Below are 12,500 nucleotides of genomic sequence, written 5' to 3'. Positions count from 1 at the left end.
AAACAAATAACAAAACAAGCAAACAGAAAAAATGGAGCTCTATAGGAATATAAATAAGAAATAAAATAATGCATAAGAAAATAAAAAGCTAAAAAAAGTAAACAAACAAAATATTTAACACCACCACAACACCTTTAAACACCCTCAAAATACCCCAAAATACACAAAAACATCCCAAAACACTCCAAAAATACACCAAAACACCCTCAAAATACCCAAAAACACACCAAAACATCCCAAAACACTCCAAAAACACACCAAAACACCCTTAAAATACCCCAAAACAACCCAAAAACTCCAAAAACACATCAAAACACTCCAAAAACACACCAAAACACCCTTAAAATACCCCAAAACAACCCAAAAACTCCAAAAACACATCAAAACACCCTTAAAATACCCAAAAACACTCCAAAAACACACCAAAACACCCTCAAAATACACCAAAACACCACAAAACACTCCAAAAACACACCAAAACACCCAAAAACACCCCAAAAACATACAAAAACACCCAAAAACACCCCAAAAATACCTGAAAACACCTTCAGAACAATGAAATGGAATAAAACACAAAATAACAATAACAAAAAAACAAAAACAAGAAAACAAGCTGCAATATAGAACAGCAGGAACACAAACAAACACACACACACCCTACAAACAAACAAACAAACAAACAAACAAAAATAAATAAATAGATAACAGGATAAAAAAAAGTGAAAAAAATAATCATAAAACCAAACTAGAAATATACAAACCAATACAAAACGCAACATACCCACATACCACCAAACAAGACAGAGTGGAACCTCGCAGGGACGCCGATGATATGCTGGTAACAAGTCACACAGGAGAGCACAGAGGAATACAAGCCGCTGGAGTCGTGCTTGGAGTAACAGTCAAAGAGAGCAGGAGACAGAGGCACCACCACCGTCAAGCCGACCAGGTCCAGGATCACACTGCTGAATGCCACCTTGCTTCTCCGCACGTTCTTCTGTGGGTGTTAGGTTAGGTTAGGTTAGGTTAAGTTAGGTTAGGTTAGGTTAGGTTAGGTTAAGTTAGGTTAGGTTAAGTTAGGTTAGGTTAAGTTAGGTTAGGTCAGGTTAGGATAGGTTAGGTCAGGTTAGGATAAGTTAGGTTAGGTTAGGTTAGGTTAGGTTAGGTTAGGTTAGGTTAGGTTAGGTCAGGTCAGGTTAGGTTAGGTTAGGTTAAGTGAGGTGTTTTTAATCTTTAATTTTATCTCAGTATTTTTTTCTTGTAGTATTTAGTTGGCTTTGAGCAGTGTCCCTCCTATATATATAAAAAATAAAACAAAATAAACAAATAAATAAATAAACTAAAACAATAAAACGTTTACAACTTTGAATCACTTTCCCGACACACTTGTGCATGGAGGCAGTGTTGCATGAGCCTTGACTGACAAATATTGCAGCGCGTTGACAACCACACACTTCACACCTCAGCTTAGCAACACACACCAACACAACACCCTGCTCACTTTCTCCTTGATGTCCGCAGCCTGTACCGCCCCTCCGTCCCTGCCGTCCACCTCACCACCGCTGCTGCCGCCACCGCCATCGCTGCCGCCAACCTGCTTGCCGGATCGGAGGGTTGCCGTTGCTCTGAAAGTTACGTTAGGTTAGGTTAAGTGGGGCCGTGGGAAGAGGATGTAGGTTAGGTTAGGTTAGGTTAGGCTAGGCTAGGTTAGGTTAGGATAGGCTTCTTTAGGTTAGGTTAGGTTAGGTTAGGTAAGGCTTGGCTAGGTTAGGCTTGCTTAGATAAGGTTTGGCTAGGTTAGAATTGCTTAGGTTAGGTTAGGTAGAGTTTGGTTAGGCTAGCTTGGGATTATGACACGAGATAGCCAGTCTTGGGGAGGAGGAAGCACCAGACAGAAGTTCGGGTAGGCTTCTTTGGGTTAGGTTAGGTTTGGTTAGGGGCAGCTGAGGAGTGTGAGGCTCCACCACATCAGGTTAAATTTGAGGTAATATTTGAGTCATTTTCTCACTCACCACCAAAATTTTCCCACTGTAAAAACTTTAATATTTTTTTTCTGAAGGCTACAACGAAAGACAAGGCAACACACACACACACACACACACACACACACACACACACACACACACACACACACACACACACTGCATAAGCATCTGTACAACGAAAGACAAGGCAACACACACACACACACACACACACACACACACACACACACACTGCATAAGCATCTGTACAACGAAAGACAAGGCAACACACACACACACACACACACACTGCATAAGCATCTGTACAACGAAAGACAAGGCAACACACACACACACACACACACACACACACTGCATAAGCATCTGTACAACGAAAGACAAGGCAACACACACACACACACACACACACACACACACACACACACACACACCAGAAACACCTAGAAACACATTTTTCCTCCCCAAAAACACCCATAAACAATTTTCCTCCCCAAAAACATCTAGCAACACAATTTTCCTCCCCAAAAACACCCAGAAACAATTTTTACTCTCCTAAAACACCTAGAAAGACAATTTTCCTCCCCTAAAACAACCCAGAAACACAATTTTCCTCCCCAAAAACACCCAGAAACACAATTTTCCTTCCCAAAAACATCTAGGAACACAATTTTCCTCCCAAAAACACCTAGAAGCACAATCTTCCTCCCCAAAAACACCTAGAAATGCAATTTTCCTCCCCAAAAACACCCAGAAACACAATTTTACTCCCCAAAAACACCTAGAAGCACAATTTTCCTCCCCAAAGAACACCTTCAAACACAATTTTCCTCCCCAAAAACACCTAGAAGCACAATTTTCCTCCCCAAAAACACCTAGCAACACAAATTTTCCTCCCCAAAAACACCTAGCAACACAAATTTTCCTGCCCAATAACACCTAGCAGCACTATTTTTCTCCTTTTAATACTCAAAAAACACAAATTCGGCCCAGAACAGCTATTTCTATTAACAGTACTCAAAGAAAACACTGATTACCGGTCAGAAATACCTCAAAAACATTAATTTCTACGCAAAAAACACTGAAAAAAACACGTGATTTCCTTTCAAAACACCCAAAAAAACATACATTTCTACCCAAACACACTGAAAAAACATGCGATTTTCTTTTAACACATCAAAAAACACACATTTCTAGCCAAAAACACTTAAATAACACTTAATTTCCTTTCAAAACACCCCAGAAGAGACACACACCTACCCAAGGACAGCGAAAAAAAACAACAATTTCTACCCAAACAAACTTGAAAAACACCAAAATCTAAAAAAAAAACACAAAAAAATAAAAAAATATATAAAAAAAACATCCCCTGCCTTTTTAAAACGCCACAGAAACGAAGAATTCACTCCTCTTTCTATTCTTCTCTATGCATGAAAACAGCTGGAAAATATAGGAAATAACACTAAATACTGATGGAAGGGCACTGGGAGGAGGGAAGGTCCAGGGTCTCGGTCCCCGGATGAAGGCGGCTGATGACGTCACGTCCGCCATATTTACGTTACGCAAATGATTTTGAAAATGACCCCTCGCAAAAATGGAGCTAGGCCGGAATGCTTTACATATTATGAAAGGGCATAATTTTAAATTAATTCTGGACATATAAAAATATTCCAAGCTTCAGTGATAATAAAGCTATATTTAAATAACTATATGAAAAAGTGTTCGAACAAACACGATAAAAAAAAACACTCCAAAGTCCACAAATCTCATTTCTCACGAACACAATACACTTTAAAAAATCGAAACTATTTTTACAAACAATCAGAAGTTAACCGGAAGCTGAAATAAATAAATAAATAATTTATAAATGTCGACTTTTTGAGTTTTCAACGGGTCTAAAACCCCTCTAAAAGTCCACGTATTTCACTCAAAAGCATCATAACATATTTAAAAGACAATAAACGATTTTTTGAGCCCATAAAATCTTGCCTAGCGGCTGAAATAAAAAATCATGTTTGGCGGTATGAAAAATTTAACGGCAAACAGCAACAATTATTTACGCTGAAACAACCTCATAATCGACATGTTTCCCTTAACACTCGCACGCAAAACACTCAAAACACCACCAAATATTTTTACAAACCATAAAATCTTAGTTAAAAAGCCTAAATATATAAGTTAAGAAAATAGAAAGAATATTGGAACCGAGGGTAGACTCTGGCAATCCATCATGGCGGCCGCGGGAGGGCTGGGAGGGGGCTCAGATGAAAACAAGGTTGGATAACTCTCTTTCCTTATTATTTGTGGTTGTTATGAAGGTTATTTCTCTGTTTTCTGGATTAATTTCAGCTGTGTGTATGCGTGTGTGTGTATATATGTGTGTGTGTGTGTGTGTGTGTGTGTGTGTGTGTGTGTGTGTGTGTGTGTATCTATGTGTGTGTGTGTGTGTGTGTGTGTGTGTGTGTCCGCCTCTATTCCATGATAAATAGCATTATATTCTCTCTTCTCTTCTCCCCTTTTGCTATTAAGTATCAAGTATTTTCCAGGTATTTCCAGTGTTTTCCAGGTAGTGTCGTAGGTTGAAGCCAGACCTCTGCTACCTGTCACTACTAAACTCACCTTAATTGACCTCCTGTGCCTCTGTGGTCCCGTTCCCTGGTGTTTAAATGAAAAGAGGACACACACACACAACCGCACTGCACGGTGTTTCCCAGGTACACTGAGGAAGACAATAAAAAATAAATAAATCTGCTGTCTCTCAATATTTATCGTAATTTACAGTGTTTTGTTGTGTGAGGAGCAGACTACTGGGGTGATTTGTGCACAGGTAAGTGGCAGTAGGTGGATGAGTGTGTGTAACGAGTGTATTAATGTGTGTGAGGGAAATAAAGGGGTGTGAGGTATGACGGGCCAGCCTGCCGCAGCTCACCCCTGGCCTGTTAAACCTTCCGTCAGACTTAAACTAGGCAGTGGCGGTTAGGTCTGACCAGCGGACATGAAAGCATAGTCATGTGGCTCCATTCACTGCCACGGGTGACTTATGGTGACGAGAAATAAAGTAAATAATATATACGGACGTCCGGATCATCAGTCTGCTTATATTTTTTAAAAAGTTGAATTTTGGCGGGTTTTCATTTCACGGAAGAGTTCATTTGTTAATATTTCGTCATGCGGGTTACGTTGAAACTAAATATTACGAGTATGACTAAATAAAAAGCCGAAATAATGTAAAAAAAAATATAAAAAATAATGAAGGTACCGTGGATTGGCAACACTTCCGATGTAAACAGACAGCTGATCACGGGTCCTGAGGCAGGCAAGGAGATAAAAATAATAATAAACGAAGGAAATAGGTTATTACCACGTAGTGTGTAATGGCTTAAACTATAATAAAACCTAAATTTTTATAGGCCTGGCATTTCAGTGGGATTTCTGTTTTTATTGGATTTTTTGTTGCCCTTGGCTCGTGTCACTCCTTCAGAAAAAGGAGAAAAGGTATTTGTCTCTCCTCTTGCACTTTTCCCTCTTCAGGTGTCTCATATTTGGGAAGAATTGTGACATACTGGATACGTTTATCTTCAACACACACACACACACACACACACACACACACACAAATTCATTAAAGTATCATGTCTTGCTTCTTTATCTCCTTTCTCCTTTTTTAAAATTAATTAATTAATTAATTTATGTATCTATCTAGTTATTTATCTATTTATTCATATACTACTACTACTACTACTACTACTACTACTACTATTTGTAGTAGGAGAGGTAAGGCTCTACTGTAGTCAGAGGAAACCTTGTAGCAAATTGTTATCCATTGTATACTGACAAAGAACTTCTCTCCTTAACAGGTGGACTTGGAATCTCTCAGGGGAAACTACATGTAGTAATTGAATTAAAATGGCTAGAACCAGAGGATGGGGTTGTGCGTCCCCGGGAGTTCAGAGGGTGCCGGCGCTTCAACTGATGGTGTGGACCCATGAGACAGAGGCTCCACCAGGTGTGTGTGTGTGTGTGTGTGTGTGTGTGTGTGTGTGTGTGTGTGTGTGTGTGTGTGTGTGTGTGTGTGTCTCTCTCTCTCTCTCTCTCTCTCTCTCTCTCTCTCTCTCTCTCTCTCTCTCTCTCTCTCTCTCTCTCTCTCTCTCTCTCTCTCTCCAGTGAAATAGTTATCCAAACAGCCTATTAAACAGAAAGAGAGAGAGAGAGAGATTTATTTTGGTTCCCTTCCTTAGAGTGAAGTGCTGCCCTTCATGTGGAAATGTTGATTAGAAAAAAGAGCTGCCCTGGGTCCATCATTTTTGTGAGTGACTTTTACCAGAGACAAGAGTGTGACAAAATAGTTATCCATCTGGTAATGAACACTATAACTACTATTTTTATCACATCTTTCCTGATTCCCAGACCAACATGAAGCATTTATTTTCTTTCCTAGCCATGTCTATACAGTATACTGGCTAGAAATTGCACATTCTGCTACTGTAATTCTTTCCTTTCATGAATGTGCTTATAAATGTTTCCAGCTGTAATGTTATAGTAAATGGTTAAATTCTGGACAAAGTTGTGAATCAAATGCATCCATCAAGCGACTGGAGTGTAGATGTGCGCGTTTCTCCGCAGGTGGTAACACAAGCAGCGGGTGGAAGAGACCTTGGGAGACTTCCGTAACTCAGAAGCAAGAAGCTGGAGCCTTGTGACTGACTGGTGGTTTTGACTGCAGGCACCAACATTCAGGTCAATACTTTTGTTGGTACAGCTGAGAATTCTCTATCCAAAATTCAAAAATCCGAAAGTTTTTAATTGTGTCGTGTCACTTCACAAATAGAGAACGCCACAAAAGTGGTGAGAAGGTTTGCACCCTCCACCCCTGATGAAAAAAAAAGTTTGCCAAAAAAAAAAATCCTGAATCTGTGCCCACAAATCAGGGGGCTTGTTCCTCCCTCTCCTCCACCCTCTGACTACTTCATGCTACTTATTAAAACTCTTCACAATGATGTTCTCCATGCCCTTGCTGGCCCAAATCCTTGAAAGGTTTATGGACCTGATGGGGTCCCTCCTATTGTTCTCCAGAACTGTGCCTCCGTGCTTGCACCTTGCCTAGTCAAACTCTTTCAGCTGTCTGTCTGTCAACATCTACCTTTCCTTCTTTGCTGGAAGTTTGCCTACATTCAGCCTATTCCTAAAAAGGGTGACTGACTGTTCTAATCCCTCAGAATACCATCCTGTTGATTTAATTTCCTGCCTATCTAAAGTTTTTGAATCTCTCCTCAGCAGGAAGATTGTTAAATATCTATCACTCCATAACCTTTTATCTGATTGCTAGTATGGGTTCTGTCAAGGCCGCTCTACTGGTGATCTTCTTACTTTCCTTAGTGAGTCTTGGTCATCCTCCTTCAGAGACTGCTGTTGCCTTAGACATATCAAAAGCTTTTGATATAGTATGGCACAAATCTGATTTCCAAACTAGCCATCTATGGGTTCTTTCCTTCTCTCTGTAACTTCATCTCAAATTTCCTTTGTGACTGTTCTTTTGCTGCTGCGGTAGATGGTCACTGTCTTCTGAACCTGTTGACAGTGGTGTTGCTCAGGTTTCTCTCCTGTCACCCACTCTCTTCCTATTATTCTTCAGTGATCTTCTAAACCAAACTTCTTGTCCTATTCACTCCTATGCTGATGATACCAATCTTCATTTTTCCACGTCTTTTCATAGACGTGCAACCCTTCAGGAAGTAAACATTTCATGCAGGGAAGCCACAGGATGCCTGACTTCTGATCTTTCTAAAATTTCTGATTGGAGCAGAGCAAACTTGGTATTGTTCAATGCCTCAAAAACTCAATTCCTCCATCTATCAACTCGACACAACCTTCCAGACAACTATCCCCTCTTCTTCAATGACGCTCAACTGTCCCCCTCTTCTACACTGAACATCCTCGGTCTGTCCTTTACTTATAATCTGAACTGGAAACTTCACCTCTCATCTCTAGCTAAAACATCTTCTATGAAGTTAGGTGTTCTGAGACGTCTCCGCCAGTTTTTCTCACCCCCCCAGCTGCTAACTCTGTACAAGGGCCTTATCCGTCCATGTATGGAGTATGCTTCACATGTCTGGGGGGGTTCCACTCATACTGCTCTTCGAGACAGGGTGGAATCAACAGCTTTTCGTCTCATCAACTCTCCTCTAACTGACTGTCTTCAGCCTTTCTCTCTCTCTCTCTCTCTCTCTCTCTCTCTCTCTCTCTCTCTCTCTCTCTCTCTCTCTCTCTCTCTCTCTCTCTCTCTCTCTCATACACACACACACACACACACACACACTTTTATATAAAATTTGAGCATTTGATAAACAATCAATCAGTCAATCACACACAGACACACACACACACACACACACACACACACACACACACACACACACACACACACACACACACACACACACACAGTACACACAAATATTTTGAAAAATTAACGAAAATACAACAAATTATTATTGTTATTATTGTTATTTTTTTGGGTAAACTTTAAATATTGGGTAAACGGTACCTCAACACGTCTGTGGTGCAAAATCCGGGCAGAGTAGAGCGATGCGACTTCCCCCCTGTAGTGTGGGAAAGTGTGAGGGGGTGTGAGAGAGACAGAGAGAGAGAGAGAGAGAGAGAGACTGTGTTGTTAATCTGTCACTAGAACTTTAAAAACTCTTGAAAACCCTTACAGCTTCAGCTTTTGGGATGTGGAGATCTGGTTAATCTATCACTAGAACCTTAAAAAAACACACTTGAAAACCCTTACAACTTCGACTAGAGCCTTTGGAAAGTAGAAATGTTAATCTGTCACTAGAACCTTGAAAACACTCTTGAAAAACCTTGCAACTTCAACTAGTGTCTTTGGAATGTAGAAATGTGGTCAATCTGTCACTAGAACCTTAAAAACACTGCAAGAAAACCCTTATAACATCAAGTAGAGCCTTTTAAAAGAGTGTTTCTCCTGTTAATAATGTAGTAATTTTGTTAATCTGTCTCTAGAACCTTAAAAACAACCTTGAAAATCCTTAAAAGAGTGTTTCTCCTGTTAGTAATGCAAAAATGTTGTTAATGTGTCGCTAGAACCATAAAAACACCCTTTGAAACCACAGTAACTTCTATTGCAGCCTTTTAAATACAGGTAGCAGGGTTCTCAGGGGTGTTTCTCCAGTTAGTAATGCAGAAATATTGTTAATCTGTTACTAGAACTATAAAAACACCCTTGAAATGCCTTACAACTTCAACTAGAGCCTTTTAAGGATAGTTTGTGTAATTTTTGGGATGTTTTTGGGTGTTTTTGAGGTATTTTTGTGGTATTTTGGGATGTTTTTTGGGGTGTGTTAGGGTGTTTTGGTGTGTATAATTTTGTTTTTTGGGTTTTTAGGGATATTTAAGGTGGGTTTGATAAGTTTTGGGGCATTTTGGAGTGTTTTGGTGGGTGAAAATGTGTTTTTGGTGTGTGTCAGAGGTATTTTGGATGTTGGGGTGTTTTGGGTGTGTAGAGGTGTGTCAAGTTAGGATGTGATTGAAGTGTTTTGGGGGGTGTTGGGGTGTTCTTTGGCGTCTTTGGTGTGTGTCGGGTGTTTTGATGTGTTAGGGGTGTTTAAGGGTGTTTAAGGGTGTTTTTGGTGTGTGTCAGGCTGTGTCAGGGGTGAAATGTTTTGGTGTGTTTTTTTGGTTATTTAAGGATGTCTTTTTGGGTGTTTGATAACCTTTAATGTGTCTCCCTGCTTCTGTCTGTCCCTAATCTGCCCTAACTCCTACAGGGTAACAGGGACGTGAGGGGTCTCCAGCAGCATGCCTGAAGATACTTGTGTGTGGACGAGGGACACACACTCAAGAACCACAAGTGAGTGTGAGAGAGAGAGAGAGAGAGAGAGAGAGAGAGAGAGAGAGAGAGCACTCTTGAAAATCATTACACTTTCAACTAGAGCGTTTGGAATGTAGAAATGTTGTTAATCTTTCACTAGAATATTGAAAACACTCTTGAAAAACATTGCAACTTCAAGTAGAGCCTTTGGAATGTAGAAATGTGATTAATCTGTCACTAGAACCATAAAACACCCTTGAAAACCCTAACAACTTCAACTAGAGCCTTTTAAAAGAGTGTTCCTCCTGTTAATAATGCAGTAATCTTGTTAATCTGTCACTAGAATCTTAAAAACACCCTTTTGAAACCACAGTAACTTCAACTGCAGCTTTTTAAAACACAGGTAGCAGAACTCTCAAGTTTCTTCCATTAGAAATGCAGAAATCACTCTAATGTGCCACAAAAACCATAAAAACACCCTTAAAAACCCTTGTCACTTCATCTAGAGCCTTTCAAAAGACTTTCTTCAGTTAGCAATGCAGAAATCTCACTAATCTGTCACTAGAACCACAAAAACAACCTTGAAAACCTAATTCATCTCCCTCCCCCCTTACAGGTCCCTGAACACCTTTCCCCCCATGAACTGGCTGCTGTTTACTGGGACACCCTTGCAGAACAGCCTGGCGGAGCTCTGGGCCCTTCTGAACTTCCTAATGCTGGATAATTTTGAGTCCTTGTCCAATGTGAGTGAGATGCAGGAGGGAAGTGAGGAGAGGACTCTGAGGCAGGAATGGGAGGGCCAGGCCATCTCCACTCTAATGAAGATAAGAGAGAGGGAATGTGGGTGTGTTTGGGAGTGTTTTGGTGGCTTTGGGTAGGTTTGGGTGTGTTTGGGGAGTTTTTTATGATTATTTAAAGAGGTTTTTTTGGGCTGGAGAGGAGTTTTTTGGGCTGGAGAGGAGTTTTTTGGGCTGGAGAGAATTTTTTTGGGTCTGGAGAGGAGCTTTTTGGGCTGGAGAGAAATGTTTTGGGCTGGAGAGAAGGTTATGTTTTGGGCTGGAGAGAAGGTTTTGTGGGCTGGAGGGAAGTTTTTTGGGCTGGAGGGAAGTTTTTTGGGCTGGAGAGGAGATTTTGGGCTGGAGAGGATCGTTTCAGGTCAGGTGGTTAAACACTACCGTCTATCTAGTGGCTATTGTAGGCTGTATCTCTCTCTCTCTCTCTCTCTCTCTCTCTCTCTCTCTCTCTCTCTCTCTCTCTCTCTCTCTCTCTCTCTCGGCGAGATAGCAAGGTACACACACCACCACCCCTCACACACACACACACACACACACACACACACACACACACACACACACACACACACACACACACACAGCCCCCTCCCCCTCTCCCCCCTTTATCGTAACGTATAAACAGGACTAAACGTGTTACCAATGCCAGCAATGTAAACAAAACCACGTGACTTTGAAATGTAAACAAAAAAGTCACGTGACCAGATAATGTAAACAAAACCACATGACTGAAATGTAAACAAAAAAGTCACGTGACCAGATAATGTAAACAAAACCACGTGACTTTCAAATGTAAACAAAAAAGTCACGTGACCAGATAATGTAAACAAAACCACGTGACTTTGAAATGTAAACACAAGGTCACGTGACTTGCAAATGTAAACAAAACGAAAAAAAACAAACAACCGCCATCTTGAAAGCAACGTAAACAAACAAACAAACAAACACGTGGATATATTAACAGTTTGCACTTAAAACAAACAAACAAACAAACAAATACTTGGTACACACGCTTAGTCCCATAATTAGAAGGTAAAACACACACACACACGCACACACGCACACACACACACACACACACACACACACACACACACACACACACACACACACACAGTCTAGGTGAGTTAATCTTTATAATAAAAAAAAAAATTCTTAAGATTAGTTAGTTAAATAAGAAAAATATAAAAAGTTAGATAATTCAAACATACACACATTATCATTATTATTATTATTATTATTATTATTATTATTATTATTATTATTATTATTGTTATTCGACTTAGCTCCTTGCAGATATTCAAAATGGTGTCTTTTTTTATTTATTTTATTTTTTCTATATATAATACTTAAATAGGTAAGATTCATCGCTAATATTACAATGTGTGTATGTTTGTGTGTACATATGTGTGTGTGTGCGTGTGTACGTGTGTGTGTGTGTGTGTGTGTGTGTGTGTGTGTGTGTGTGTGTGTGTGTGTGTGTGTGTCATTATCAACCTCAGAACCTCCGGGTATTGTGTGTGTGTGTGTGTGTGTGTGTGCGTGTGTGTGTGTGTGCGTGCGTGCGTGCGTAGGTTTATAGCGAGTCTAAGGTACTCCTAAACGGGTCTTATTTAACCTCCTCCTCCTCCTCCTCCTCCTCCTCCTCCTCCTCCTCCTCCTCCTCCTCTTCTTTTTTATTTTTCAATGTTATTTTTCTTAATTTTTTTGTGATTTTTTCTTCGTTCTCCTCCTCCTCCTCCTCCCTCGTCATCTTCTTCCTCTTCTTCTTCTTCCTCCTCCTCCTCCTCCTCCTCCTCCTCCTCCTCCTCCTCCTCCTCCTCCTCCTCCTCCTCCTCCTCTCCCTCGTCCTCTTTATTTTTTTTACTGATTTTTTCATTAGTCTTCCGTTTCCTT

The 12,500-nt window shown here is 40.3% G+C and overlaps 1 protein-coding gene and 2 long non-coding RNA genes across 18 annotated transcripts in view; 2 read left to right on the top strand and 1 right to left on the bottom strand.

Moving 5' to 3' along the window:
* Positions 1-4,710, bottom strand: part of LOC135100899 (uncharacterized) — a 26,859-nt gene extending 22,149 nt beyond the window's left edge. The window contains exons 1-3 of one of the 5 annotated variants that reach the window (XR_010268967.1): positions 4,602-4,710; positions 1,502-1,625; positions 782-997 (exon numbers count right to left, since the gene is read on the bottom strand). This is a non-coding gene — a long non-coding RNA (uncharacterized LOC135100899). Of the gene's footprint in view, positions 1-781; positions 998-1,501; positions 1,626-3,355; positions 3,561-4,601 lie in introns of those variants that run through there. The other 4 variants (XR_010268963.1, XR_010268966.1, XR_010268964.1 and 1 more) reach the window with 4 other exon arrangements.
* Positions 1-12,500, top strand: part of LOC135100904 (valine--tRNA ligase, mitochondrial-like) — a 100,567-nt gene that overhangs the window by 28,262 nt on the left and 59,805 nt on the right. The gene's annotated exons all lie outside the window — the stretch shown is intronic.
* Positions 4,204-12,500, top strand: part of LOC135100898 (uncharacterized) — an 11,024-nt gene continuing 2,727 nt past the window's right edge. The window contains exons 1-6 of one of the 5 annotated variants that reach the window (XR_010268958.1): positions 4,221-4,257; positions 4,529-4,809; positions 5,840-5,988; positions 6,606-6,719; positions 9,770-9,852; positions 10,430-12,500. The exon at positions 10,430-12,500 is cut by the window's right edge and continues 2,727 nt beyond it. This is a non-coding gene — a long non-coding RNA (uncharacterized LOC135100898). Of the gene's footprint in view, positions 4,258-4,420; positions 4,810-5,344; positions 5,478-5,839; positions 5,989-6,605; positions 6,720-9,769; positions 9,853-10,429 lie in introns of those variants that run through there. The other 4 variants (XR_010268960.1, XR_010268959.1, XR_010268961.1 and 1 more) reach the window with 4 other exon arrangements.

This window comes from Scylla paramamosain, chromosome 5 (assembly GCF_035594125.1).
Source record: "Scylla paramamosain isolate STU-SP2022 chromosome 5, ASM3559412v1, whole genome shotgun sequence".
In the NCBI taxonomy this organism is placed as follows: Eukaryota; Metazoa; Arthropoda; class Malacostraca; order Decapoda; family Portunidae; genus Scylla; species Scylla paramamosain.
The sequence above is the reverse complement of the archived record's forward strand: the minus strand, read 5'-3'. Positions and strand labels throughout refer to the sequence as shown.